Source organism: Pseudopipra pipra, chromosome 3, assembly GCF_036250125.1.
Source record: "Pseudopipra pipra isolate bDixPip1 chromosome 3, bDixPip1.hap1, whole genome shotgun sequence".
In the NCBI taxonomy this organism is placed as follows: domain Eukaryota; kingdom Metazoa; phylum Chordata; class Aves; order Passeriformes; family Pipridae; genus Pseudopipra; species Pseudopipra pipra.
Window position 1 is genome coordinate 82,161,612 of NC_087551.1, and position 12,451 is coordinate 82,174,062.

A 12,451-nucleotide genomic window follows, 5' to 3' on the forward strand; every position below is an offset into this window, starting at 1 on the left:
GTTTGTGAGGCTCTGCTGAAAACAAGATCTAGTCTGATTTGTATTAAAAAGAGGAGTATTTCTGAAATCCACATGACTTAAGGATATATTGTAGATCTAGTAATGTGGGTCTACAGTATCTTCATTGACCTGAGAAAATACTTACTGGCTTAGTAAAAACTTAATCCAATCCTGTATGTAATCTGCCTTAACAGGTTTATTCTATTCAAAAAAAAAAAAAAAAAAAGAACCAAGAACCTTAAAAGCAGCAAGCTGATAAGGCTGTTTTTCAAGAAGTAGCAGCCACATGTTCTGCAATTTACTAGTGACCAAACTCTCAAGCTGCAACAGCTAGGGAAGACGTATGCATAGTAAAAATTACTTTTAAAAATGAAAAATGAATGAATGTCTTTGCATTTTTAACAACATTTTGAATTTCAAATACTACAGGTTTTGATTCACTTTTCAAAATACTAAACATTCACTGAATTGCCACTTATAGATTCTGAGCACAAGTCCTTTTATTTCATTTCCAAATGATACCAAATTAAAATAGTCTCACATTTGCTCAAAACAGCATCAGAATTACAGCAGTGTGTCACTGTTTCTCAGCTGGAACTTCAGGTCAGTCTCCCTGTTGTGCCAGCCTACCTGAGCCTGGAAACGGTCCCACTGCCTGCAGGTACCTTGGCAGGAGCTGAGCAATATTTAGCACAAGGATAGCTGTTCAGGTAACCACTAGACCAAAGAAATGTGGGAGCGTGCGGACACATTCTGCGACAGAAGGAGAACTTCTCATGATTAAGGGATTATTTCAGTTTCTAGGGTCTAGAAATAGGATTGTAAATTTGCTTTAGTCCCAGTCAAATAGCTGGATGGAGTCCTCCACAATATACCTTCAGGGTAATGGGATACTTCTTATTTTCTTCACTATTGGAAAAAAGGAAGTGGAAGAATGGCCCAGCTTACAGGTTCCTTTCTTTTTGTCCTGGCTGTTGGTTATCAGCTGTCTTTCATGTGAGAAAGAATAGACGTTTTGCAGCTGAGCAAGGAAGGCATATATTCCCAGATAAGAGGACTTCGGCAAAACTAGGGAAGAACTAGTATTTTTTCCTGGTCTAATTAAATAGAAATCTCACAGGCCACTTTCGCTCCCTAATTTTGATTCTATAATATTTAAGTAGGATTGTGATTGGTGAAAGGACTTTATTCTGTCTCTAAATGGTACTGTAAGTATTTAGACAACTAAATAAAAAATGAACTTACTTGGAGTAGTCTGAAAAGATATTTCCCTGGTTCTACTTCAGGAAACTATACCATATTCGCTAGAAATTTTAGCTTCTTTGATTGTGTTTTCCTGTCATGTTTTCAGAATAAGACCACCCAAAACGCTACAAATAAACATATCTTGCCATTCTTTTAATGTGATTTTCCTGAATACCTTTGGAGAAGCCACATCAAAGAACAAATGTGTCTCGACAGTGGCATCTAGTGGCGCCATGTGTGATGTTCTTGAGAGAACCGCAGCGGCTGAGCTGGGTGGGACAACCAGCCCGCCACCTTCTTCTACATCCTGATTAATGTTTGATCCACAGATTTGTACTTCTCTGAGAAGCCTCCCTGCAGGTGATTTGAAGACTTCTTCCATCCAGAACAGACGAGAGAGTATTTCTAGCAGTTTGCACAGGAGATGATATTTTGCGGGAAGAGGTCCACGCTTTTAGTTCAGTGGCTGAGAAAGACTTGCCTTTTGCACACCTGAAAATATTTCCCGTGTAATGAAATCATAAAGGGAGACTGGTATCTTCTGACAAAGTAGTGTTCCTTAAGCTAGTCTGAAACAGCGAGTCAAACAGTGAGCATAAGGACTATGAATTTGAGTTTTGTGGGGAAATGGAGAAGAATATCTCAGTTAGTAGAGCTAATAGGAACTATTATGGATGGAGCCCTTAGCAACCTCGTCTAGTGGAAGATGTCCCTGCCCATGGCAGGGTGTTGAAACAAGATGATGTTTAAGGTCCCTTTCAACCCAAACCTATGACTCACACTCAAATTCTATGACTCTATATATTTGTTTTAAAAATTTCAGAAAAAGGAGACCCTACTCACTTCTTTTATCACTTCACTTGCACCTTCATTTGCCATTTCATCACACACTAAAACTGAATCTCAAATTTTAGCTATTGAAATATTTACCATTTCTTTTTCAGCCTTTTATTCATAGGTTTCAATGTACTATAGGTAGCCCTATTAGCCACCTCCCTCCATTTCCCTTCAGTACCTGAAGGGAGCCAACAGGAAAGAATGAGAGAGATTATTTGCAAGAGCATGTAGTGACAGGACAAGAGAATGGCTTCAGACTGAAAGAGGGCATGTTTAGATTAGACAATAGGAAGACATTATTTACTGTGAGGATGTGAGGCACTGGAATAGGTTGCCCAGAGAAGCTGTGGATGCCTCATCCCTGGAAGTGTTTAAGGCCAGGTTGGATGAAGCTCTGAGCAAAGCCGTCTCGTGAAAGGTATCCCTGCCCATGGAACTAAATTATATTTAAGGTCCTTTCCAACCCAGGCCATTGTATGATTCTATTTTGCTGGGGAGTCAGTGATCAGAAACAGCCTCCTACAAGGGACAATTTAAAGCAAAATAGTTAAGTTCCTGTTTCCTACAGTTCCAGTGGAGGAGCTTATTCTTACTGTGCATGGAGACAGACTACGGTGGAAGTGAGGAAGGATGAATATTCTCCCCACTGCCTAAAGCAATATTCAGTGAGCCACTGGCAATGCTGAGACTAGATAAGAGATCTGCCTTGAGTCCTGAGCCCACATTCAACAAGCTCGGCTTGCAAAGAAAACTGCAGTACTATAGTTTTTGTTGCAGAATTGCTCTGCTAAGCCTGCAAGCTGCTAACCAAACAATACTGCGGTGTCATCTGAGTGTCAGAAGAGTTTTTCAACTGTAGATGGCACTGCATGGTAAGTGCAAAGGTGTGCCTAGTAGCTGTGGAGATTTTATTTCCTTGAGGTTTTTTATCTTCCAAACACTCTCCCATCAAGAGGTTTTTAACACATGAGAAGACCTAGAAAGAAGTAAGGTAAGGCCAGAGGAGAATTATCTGGAGGTGATGTAAAGGGAATGCCATGCTATCTTTGCCAACATACTATTTAATGCAGGGCTATCCCATTTTGGGAACCAATACCTCCCACAACAGCGGTAAGTCACTGCAGATCAATGTGCAGGAGTGGTGACTGCAGGTGCTCCTGGCATTCCTGGTCATGCAGCTGGAGTAAGATAACCCAGTCTCCAGGCATGACTTCAGGTGGGCTGTGAACTCCTGCAGAGGTCACACTGGTACACTCAGAGATAGGGTGCATCCCGCTGTGCCCAGTGCTGTGCAGTGCATCCTGGCCATGGCACTTTGTGTGGCACACTGTGTGGCAGTAGGTGGGCACCCTCTGCCACCCTGACTGAGCACAGTGGGACCATACTGGCAGCAGCAACCCCAAAGCCACTATATCTAGCGCACAGGGCCAGAGAAGGTATCAGATGACTTGTTCAGGGATAGCACCAATATGGCCCAAATAGCTGCATCTGGGCACGAAATGGCCAGAAAAATATCAGCTGTACTGTAAACAGGACATTTACCTAGTCTTTAAAAAAGTTTTGAAAAATAACAATCTCTTTTTCCCAATCATTGGAACAGGGCAAGAAAGACAGTTCCTCTCTGTTCCCACCAGTTCAGAAGCTATAAACAGATCCTCCATTTCTCCTAACCACCATGATCTTGCCTCTCCCCTGTCTGTGAGGCTGTCTCATGACCAGCAGTGTTATTTGCTGTGATTAAGGAGTCTGAGATTTGCACTGGAAAGTCCTTATGAAGCCCAAGAGAATGTCTTTGATTCTCGCACATTTCCGTCTATCCTCTTGTCTCCATAGGAGGCTGATGCTCTGAAATAGTCTGCAGCTTTGCTCCTTCTATTTCGGAAGATCAGGGTGAAAGATGTGCAGGAAAGACAGACCAAAAATTGAATTTTCATGCTGCACTCTTACAATAAACTTCCCACAGAATAAAAGCCCCACTTTGTTTAGAAATCATGCTCTTCTGCAAAATATTTCACATCACAACAGAAAACATCCACTTTAAACATACTGCAGTTTCTGATTGTATTGAAGATTATATACCAATCACTGAGAGTGACTGTCCCTTTGCCAGTTTCCACAAAACTTCTTTTACTACTTACAGTATGTAAATGCAATTTTTGTTTCATGTACATTTGGCCCTTTAGCACAATTTTTTACAATTCTTTTAATTTTTTTTATTTTTTTTTTTTAAATATGGGAATTCTGAACAAATGTGGGACAACGCATTCTCATTGCACACACCTCGTATCACTGGTATCTGGACTACTACAATAACAGAAAATCTACCTTGAGCATTGGAGATGCTCCCAAGGTCTAATGAGATATGTTGGAAATCCTGCAAGTTAAAGAAGAGACATCAGAGTACCTGCCATGACAGAGCTACATGGAAGTGTTCCCAGTCATGCAAGATGAAGACCCTGCTCTGTTGACCATGGTTTGATGGGTGGAAGCTCCTGGGTGCTCACTGCATCTTGGTTTCCTACTTCACCCTCATGGGGGAACTCTCAAGTAGATTGATCAGAATTCCGCGAGTCCTCATCCATCACCATCCTCCTTTCCATGCTGTTCGATCCCCAGACTTCTTCTCCAAACTATTCTTAAACAGTATTGTCATATGGAATTTAATAACCCTGTCTGTTTCAGTAGGAGGATAGGTTTTCTTAAAGCAAGATGCACATACTTTTAATAAATTTGGAGATACTTTTTTGCAAGTCTTCCCTGCTAGGAGGTGTTACATTGAATCTTCCTCTATTAGTTCTGTAATACAAATTTTCCAGTATTTTATAATATTTTTTTCCAAGTTCATAAAAGAGAAAGATCATAAGGAACTTATTTAGTATCAGCAGAAGTTAAGCCTGGAGCTGATTAATTTTTTCTTAATCAGAGTATTACTGCTACCAATAAGAATTATTACTCAAGGTTTCGGAGGACACTGGTAATAATTAGGCCACTTATGGACCATAAATAGATATGTGAAGGGGGAAATCTGTCACTTGACATTTAGCATAGCTGAAAAGAAAAAAATTAATTATTTTAATTTTTGATATATAGACTGAACTTTTTGATTATTGGCTGATAAAAATGATTACCATTTTTTTTCAACATTCAGGGTCAATTTCAGATAGCACAGAGTGCAGAGTTCATTTGTTCCTTATGTCATTTACATCTTCTCCTCTAATTCCTCCAAGTAGCCTAAGTCTGGTCCAGACTACACTGGATGGATTGATAAAATTAATAGGTCACCAGAAATCTGCCTACTGGGGTACTGTCCTCCCTATAGCCTAGATTTGTCTCCCCTAACCTTAAATGAGTATACACATTTGGAGCACAGGCAACCCATAACCCTTCAACAGTCAATGAACTGAGATGCAAAACTAAGACAAACATACCCTCTGTACACTGGTTAAGTCACTCAAAACTGATGTTCCTCCTCAAATTCTGAAGATGGCCAAGTATACCTGTTTTCCTTTTTAAGTGCTGCTTTTTCCATTTTACCTTTTTTTGTTACGGATTATTGACTTAAAAGTCTAGAGCTGCTACAAAAAGTAACAATGGTGGTCAGAGGCTTATTATTTTCTTATAATTACATGTTTATTTGTGATAATTCAGACCTTTTCATCACAGACTGAAAAAAGCCAGATGAACAGTTCCTTATTGTCAACCAAGTAGTACACAAATCTGGCTGTTGAACTTTAAAAAGGACTCTTCAGTGACTTGTTCCTGGCTTTTCATCTCCACAGCCTGTAATTTCTTCAGAAAGTCTTAAAATAGGATATTTTTCTGTAACAATGTTGTAGCTTTCCAGGAGTAGAAAAAGCCAAACCAAAGAAATAGTTTAAACAGAGGCTCAGGTTAACCTGTTTGAGCTACTTTTGTTTTACAATGTTACTTTATCACCTCAGCATAGCACTAGCAAATCAAATTACAGCACCTGTGTTCTGTGAAAGGTGTTTATTAGCTTGCTGCAGCTTATGCAGAGGCAGCACAAGATAGCAGGAATTTCTGTTACTGACCTATAAGATGGGGTCGATTACAAAAACCTGAACAATAAACAACAGGCAAAGTAGTTAATATCTTAATTTTCCATGAAAATATTAAAAGTCCTGTAAACAAGATAAAAATCTTGCATAGAAACTTATTGCTAAAAGCCTTTGGTTATTATGTCACGGTTTTGGCTGACTCGGACTCCATTAGGTCCTATTCATGACTTATTTTCCAACTTTTCTTTGTTCTTTGCTGTAGTTTTCTATTCCTTACAATAGTATTTTTTTAAAGACTTGAGGGGCCGTCCATGTTCTAGAAATTATTTTTCTCATATAGAATCTTGGGCCTTATTCTACTTAAACCCTCTTCATTTTTCCACCGAGCTCTTTACCTCTCCAAAGGATGCCTGCCCCAGCTATTCACTTGAACTTGTTATTGTGCAATAAAGCATTTTTTATGACTGACTTCAGCTGCATTTGGACTTCCTTATCTCCCCAGATGGTCATCATTGTTCTTAGGCCAACTGGCAGCATACTTGGAGCAAGGCCACCTCTGAAGTACATTTGTGACTGGAGCTCAAAGAAGCTATCACTAGGAAAATAATGCATAAATAAATTTCATGCAGCGTGTGGGGTTATTTATAATGGTGAATGACTGCTGGCAAACTAAGCTTTCATACAGAGAAAATCAGAAAGCAGACTGTACTATTCACATTTACTTTGTCAGATGGCACAGATAAAAAAGATTGAGATTCACCTATATACAACTTCTACTCAATCTTTCCCAAACTGAACTTCTGTTGAAGCACACACATAACTTCTCTTTCAACTGTTTTGTGGTTTAAAAAATAGTTAGGTTCTTTTAAGGTCTTAATGCTCACACCACATGGCATAATACTGTGGCTTTAAAGAAACATGTAGAAACTTTGGCCACTGGCATTAAGGCATCATTCATGTTTTTCTTGGAAAAAATATATCATTAACGATTTTTTTGGAAAAAAAAAAGTGATGTGTGGTTTTTTTTTACTCTGTATTTTACAGTAGGCACTGTTTGTCTTGGTTCCAGCTTCCCACCCTAAAATGCTACGCCCTAATCCTGTTCCAGATTAAACTGTAATATGTAGCACCCATTGCATCATCTGAGACGTTAATCAAGAACTGAACCGAGCCCTCAGGGAGTTTACTTGAAGCACACATGAAGTGAACCATAGGTAATTACAAGAGCAGTTTTGCAAATTCCGCCCACAAGCCAAGTTTGCTTGTGAGACTGCCCCCAGGTGGTGTCAAAAGCCTCATAAAAAATCAAGCTGTGTCTCATAAATTAGACCACTTGCTCTGTCAGAGAGACAAACTGCAGTAGCATAACGCAGCCTAAATCAGCACAGCCTTCTCGATTATTATTTTGAGGAGACCTGCAGGCTTTTGAGCCCTGCTGGAGGGAGGCGTTGCCTCGCCAGAAACCCATCCCCTCTCTTTGCAGACACGCTGCTTCTCCCGTGAAGTCTGCCAGCGGGAGGCACCTCAGCTCCCTGCCTTTCCTTAATCCCCTTGTTAATTCCAGCCCCCTCCCTCGCCCACCACAAGACACGTATTACCCTCGTCCCTCCTCACCCGCAGCCGCCATTTTGATTTAACGCCTGCGCACCTCCGACACCCCGCCCACGGAACCGGCCCCGCCCACCACTGTGGCTCCGCCACGCCCAGACCACGCCCACCGACCAGCCTTCTCCCCCTCGCCCCCTCCCGCCCCCGCCTGTCAGTCAATCCGGGCTCGGCCGGGAGGGGCAGAGCCGAGGCGGCAGTCGCAGCCAATCAGCGTGCGAGGTGCGGCGGCACCGCGGCCAATCGGCCGCTCGCTTGTTGGTGGGTCCGGCGGTGGTTGTCGGTGTTCCCTGTTGAGAGTGCTGGCCCCGTCTGGCGCTGCCGCCGCCGGTGTCATCGTCGGTGTCACTGGCACTGTCGCCGGCTGAGGTGTCGCGGTAGCTTCTGCAGACACAGCCACAGCCTGGCCCTGCCCCACAGTCATTGAGGATGAGCACCCGCGCTGCCCAGCGCGCGTCCCGCCCTGCCCGCCCGAGCCCATTCATCTAGCGACTGGTGAGGGGCGGGGGTGGCCGGCGGGGGGACCGGCCGGAGAGGTCGGGGCGGGGGCGGTGGGGGGCTGTGGAGAGGGGAAGAGGGAGAGCCCTGAACAGGGTAGCCGGGCAGGGTAAAGGGCAGCCGGCCACGTAGGATGGGAGGGGAGCGGCTTCGTGGCTCGGCCGCCGGTGTGGAGGAGTCTCTTGTGTCCCTCGTCGGTCCCCGGCTATGTGAACGTGTGTAGTGGGAGTCAGAACGGCCCTCTGTCCCCCTGCTTTCCTCTGGCCTCTCTCCCGGCTCTGAAACACTTCAGACCTTCCCCCTCTTGACACTGGCTGCAGCCTCTTGCCAGATTTCCTTAGCTGGAGATTCCCGGGAAGCCTGCCGTGATCCTTGTCTGTGGCGTTTGGTAGAAGCTCACAGGGCTGCTGCTCCATTTGAGCAGCAGCGTAAGCACTAGAGAGCTGAGGTCTCGTAGTTAGCTTAAAAGGATACTTTCGTCCAGTCTTCTTAGGGAAAATCAACTTTTTTTTTTTTTTTTTTTTTTTTGGTGACGTGGTTAGTGTAGTTGTCTGTCTTCATGGAAACTGATCACAATTTGTGGTTTACAAAAAACCAGCAATCGCCCAACATCTGGTGTGGGTAGTCTATAATAACACTGTACCAAAAGTTCAGAGTTCATTCAAAAAAGTCAGCTTTTCCTAAGATGGAAAAAATCCTTGATGGATTTATCAAATACGGTTTAAAGTGTGATGAAATTCTAGAGCACACTTGTGGTTTGTTGTGCTTGACTTCTCTTCAGCATTATCTGTTTCAATAAAAAATCTATAGCAAGGTCCCAGTGTATTGTGGAAATGCCTATAGCTGCACTCACTGTGCTTTTGTCCGTGTCACTTTCTGTATGTTTTAATTGTTTTGGACAGTATTAAGTTATTAAATGTAAGTAGTCTTGACTATTTCTAGATAAGCCAAGCGCAATATTTCAGTTTACTGTTTATGTACTATGATTCCTGACTAATAGATGTCCTCTGACGTGTTGTAGCTGAAATTAGCTACCAATGGTACTTTGGTCTTTTTTTGACAGACGTTTCTGCCTTTAATTGGTAGTGCTTGTTAGCTCAGTTAAGAACACCTGAATTAGAGTTGCTGGGTTGCTGAACGTTTTAATTCTGATAAGGATTATACTGCTGTCACTGTGAAGGAGGAAGTTATAGAAACTCTGGAGAGAGCCTCTAAAGGCCACTTGTGCCAGAGTGTACCTGTGCCAAGCGGTGGCACAGAGGCCCCAGCCCAGTAAATGAAGCAGCTGGGATCTGCCATGGCCCGAGGGACACAGCGGGCATGGTGGAACGTGGTGTTTTTTAAAGCAACTCGGTCCTCCTCCATAGCTTTACTTATAGGCAGGTCACATTTATTTATAACCTGAGCAGTTTGCTTGTCGTCCAGCCTGTTTTGAGAGTGTTATTTTCATTCAATTTGTCATCTGAAAATCCTTCCTGTCTGAATCCTTTCTGGAATTTGAACAAATGACTACTTATCCCACTGTCAGGGGTAAAACAGACTGGAGTTTTGATTTTTCTTCTTTATGTAACAGATGCTGCATTCAGAGGCTCTGGGTGCTCTGCTGAAGCCACAGCTGAAGGAAAAAAGAGATCCAATTTGCTCAGCCTGTACTCACGGGTTGTTTCATAAACATTCTGAGTCCCAGACTCTTTCCAATGTTTTCCTCTACTGACATGCTTCTCTTAAAACTTGATAGCTGAGCTAGATTTTTGCATTGAGAAGAGCAGAACACTTTTTTTAAAGGTCTCTATGTGGGAATTTCAGACTGCCAAACCACTCTGAGCTGGTTTTCCTTGTATAATCAATCACTTTTCTCTCCATAAAATATACTTTGTATTCATATAATACCGTTCAAGGGGTTGAAAAGCTTAGATTTTTTCCTAGACTTCGACAATTGTACAGAGAATTTTTAAACAGATTAAACTATCTGTGGATATGTAATTTCAGTAGAAATTAATAGTCTAACTGTTCTTTTAAACCTAGGACAATATGTTGCCTATACCCTAAAGGTGTGTTCGCTTTGTTTATCTAGGAATTCATCTGTGTTTCCTTAAGGATATGTTGCTTAATGCCAGTGCTAAGTTTATTATATTACTACCCAGCTTCAATTTTCTATTCACTTTTGTGAGATTCTAAACTATTACTTTAATATGTATTAGTGAAAGTTGCCTTTAGGTAAGAATATCAGTCAACAGAAAATCCTGAAAAATTAGTAGCATGATAGCAAATTCCTATGGCTTTAATTCTGTAAGCTTTAGATTTGCTTCTTTGATTAGCTTATTAGTCGAGTAGTTGGTGTGGTGAAGTTTGCTTTGGCAACAAATATTTTCAGGATTTTCATGCTGTTATGGTTACAGATCTTTTGTGATCTTATGAAACAAGTGCAAGTGGACCAACTTGGAGAACATTATGAAATGTCAGCATGTTTGTTTGAAAAACAACTCCCATTCCACAACGGAAATCTTTAGGATCTTTAGGATCCCTTATAAGGATGGACTTAGCCTTCCTGAAGTTTATGACGTTGCCAGTCATCCTTCACTTCATTTAGCAACTTATTATCAAAAGGAAAAGCAAGTGAATTTTACACCTTCAGAAAAGACATATTATTTACACTATTTTTGTAAAGGAAGGGTATTATGATTGACAAGGAAAGCTCTAGGCTTCTTTTATATGGAAAAGAGAAACCATTATTTAGTTCTGTTCTAGAAGAGTCAAATGCTAGGTAGGTTTTCACCAAGTGCATTTTAGATGCACATTTTAGTAAAATTAGTAACATCTTAAAAAACAAATAAAAAGTGAAGTGAATGGAAGGAAGTTATGCCAATTTTAAGGTCTTGAGAAATATCTTCTTAGTAAAGCAGCCTGAGGATGGATTTCAAGGCCATGTCACTCATTTGACAATTGAGTTACTTTAATGCAGTGGACGTGGAAGATGCAAACCCATCAATCTGTCTTCAAGTGGCACTGAATTCTGAGTAGTTGAATCTCTTCTGTATTCTCTTTCACTTCCATGTGAAACCATTGTCTATATTAAGATGAAAAAAGCTACAACAGCTACTAGCCACTGCCTTGGTACTGGTATCCACATTCATGTTAGTCAGATTTTGCTGGATCTAATACCTCAGTGTAGGCTTTCATCAGGAAGAAGTGGAAGGACCACAGATATGAGTTCCAGTATCAAATATGTGCCTCCCAGACTGGCTGCCAGAAACATACGCTGAAGCTGCCAACCATGAGGTGAGGGTTGGTTGTTCCCTTGTACCTTTGAGCCAAGAGCAGACAACCTCTGTGGAAATGCTTTCTAGGAAAAGAGAAAATTGGGGATGTGTTGATAGATAATGTGATACACAGATTTCTGGAACTTCACAGTAGAAAGCTTCTGCAATTCTGTTCATTTTGCTCAAATGTTGAGATTTCATGTCCACTGTCTGCTGTTTTCAGGAAATGAAATCTGCCACCATCATCCTTAGTCATGAAGTTATTTGTTAGTTTGGTCTTACAAATGTGTAGAATCTTTGTTCATTTCATACTCAAGAGAGGTGTGACAGCTGTGATTTTTGTAGTGACTTTTTCAAAGAAACAACCACAATAGGTAGAGAGCTACTTTTTTGACTGCAAGTGTTCTGACTCCATAAGGTCAGATGACACATCTGACACACACCTCCTTGGAGGGTGTCTGACATCTGTGGTGCTTTGCCTTATCTGAAGGGGAGAGCTGAGTGAGACAGCTCTACTTAATTCCAGGAGGCAACATACTAAAAACACTTTCTTAGTTCTAAGGAATTTCTTCCAAGTTGGTTGTAATCTTTTAAATTTTCCTTGACTTGAACATGTATAATAAGTAGCTCATGTCTCTAGGGCAAAAATTTAGAAACCCACTTGCTGCAGAAATAAAACATCTTTGTTATCCTCTGAATACTGCTCCAATTCCTCCATTTTTTGATGACTTTTTTCTATAATAAAATGTAATTAGGAATTTGTTTTTAAAAATACTTTGAATTCCAAATGATACTTATTTTATCATAAAAATGTTGAAAATGTTATAATCTTATTTATTTATGTCTTCTAATAATTACAGCGTTAGGAAGACACTGGTATTACAGCATGAATATGACTAGTGCTGAGAAGCCTACAGAAATATCTGCAAATAAAAGTAGAGACACGTAATCAAAAGGGCACTGTGTTCTAGACATTTCAATTCAGAG

At 41.2% G+C, this 12,451-nt stretch overlaps 1 protein-coding gene and 1 long non-coding RNA gene across 5 annotated transcripts in view; one reads left to right on the top strand and one right to left on the bottom strand.

Annotated features, from left to right (window-relative positions):
• Window positions 1-1,377: 1,377 nt before the first annotated feature.
• Window positions 1,378-7,708, bottom strand: LOC135411903 (uncharacterized). The gene is made up of 2 exons (XR_010429377.1): window positions 6,497-7,708; window positions 1,378-5,918 (listed from the first exon to the last, which is right to left on the bottom strand). It is a non-coding gene; the product is annotated as an uncharacterized LOC135411903 (long non-coding RNA).
• Window positions 7,709-7,951: 243 nt separating this feature from the next.
• Window positions 7,952-12,451, top strand: part of IBTK (inhibitor of Bruton tyrosine kinase) — a 55,650-nt gene continuing 51,150 nt past the window's right edge. For 3 of the 4 annotated variants that reach the window (XM_064650063.1, XM_064650060.1, XM_064650062.1), the window contains exon 1: window positions 7,967-8,201. The gene's annotated coding sequence lies outside the window, so the exon portion shown is untranslated. Of the gene's footprint in view, window positions 8,202-12,451 lie in introns of all 4 variants that reach the window. The other variant, XM_064650061.1, reaches the window with a different exon arrangement.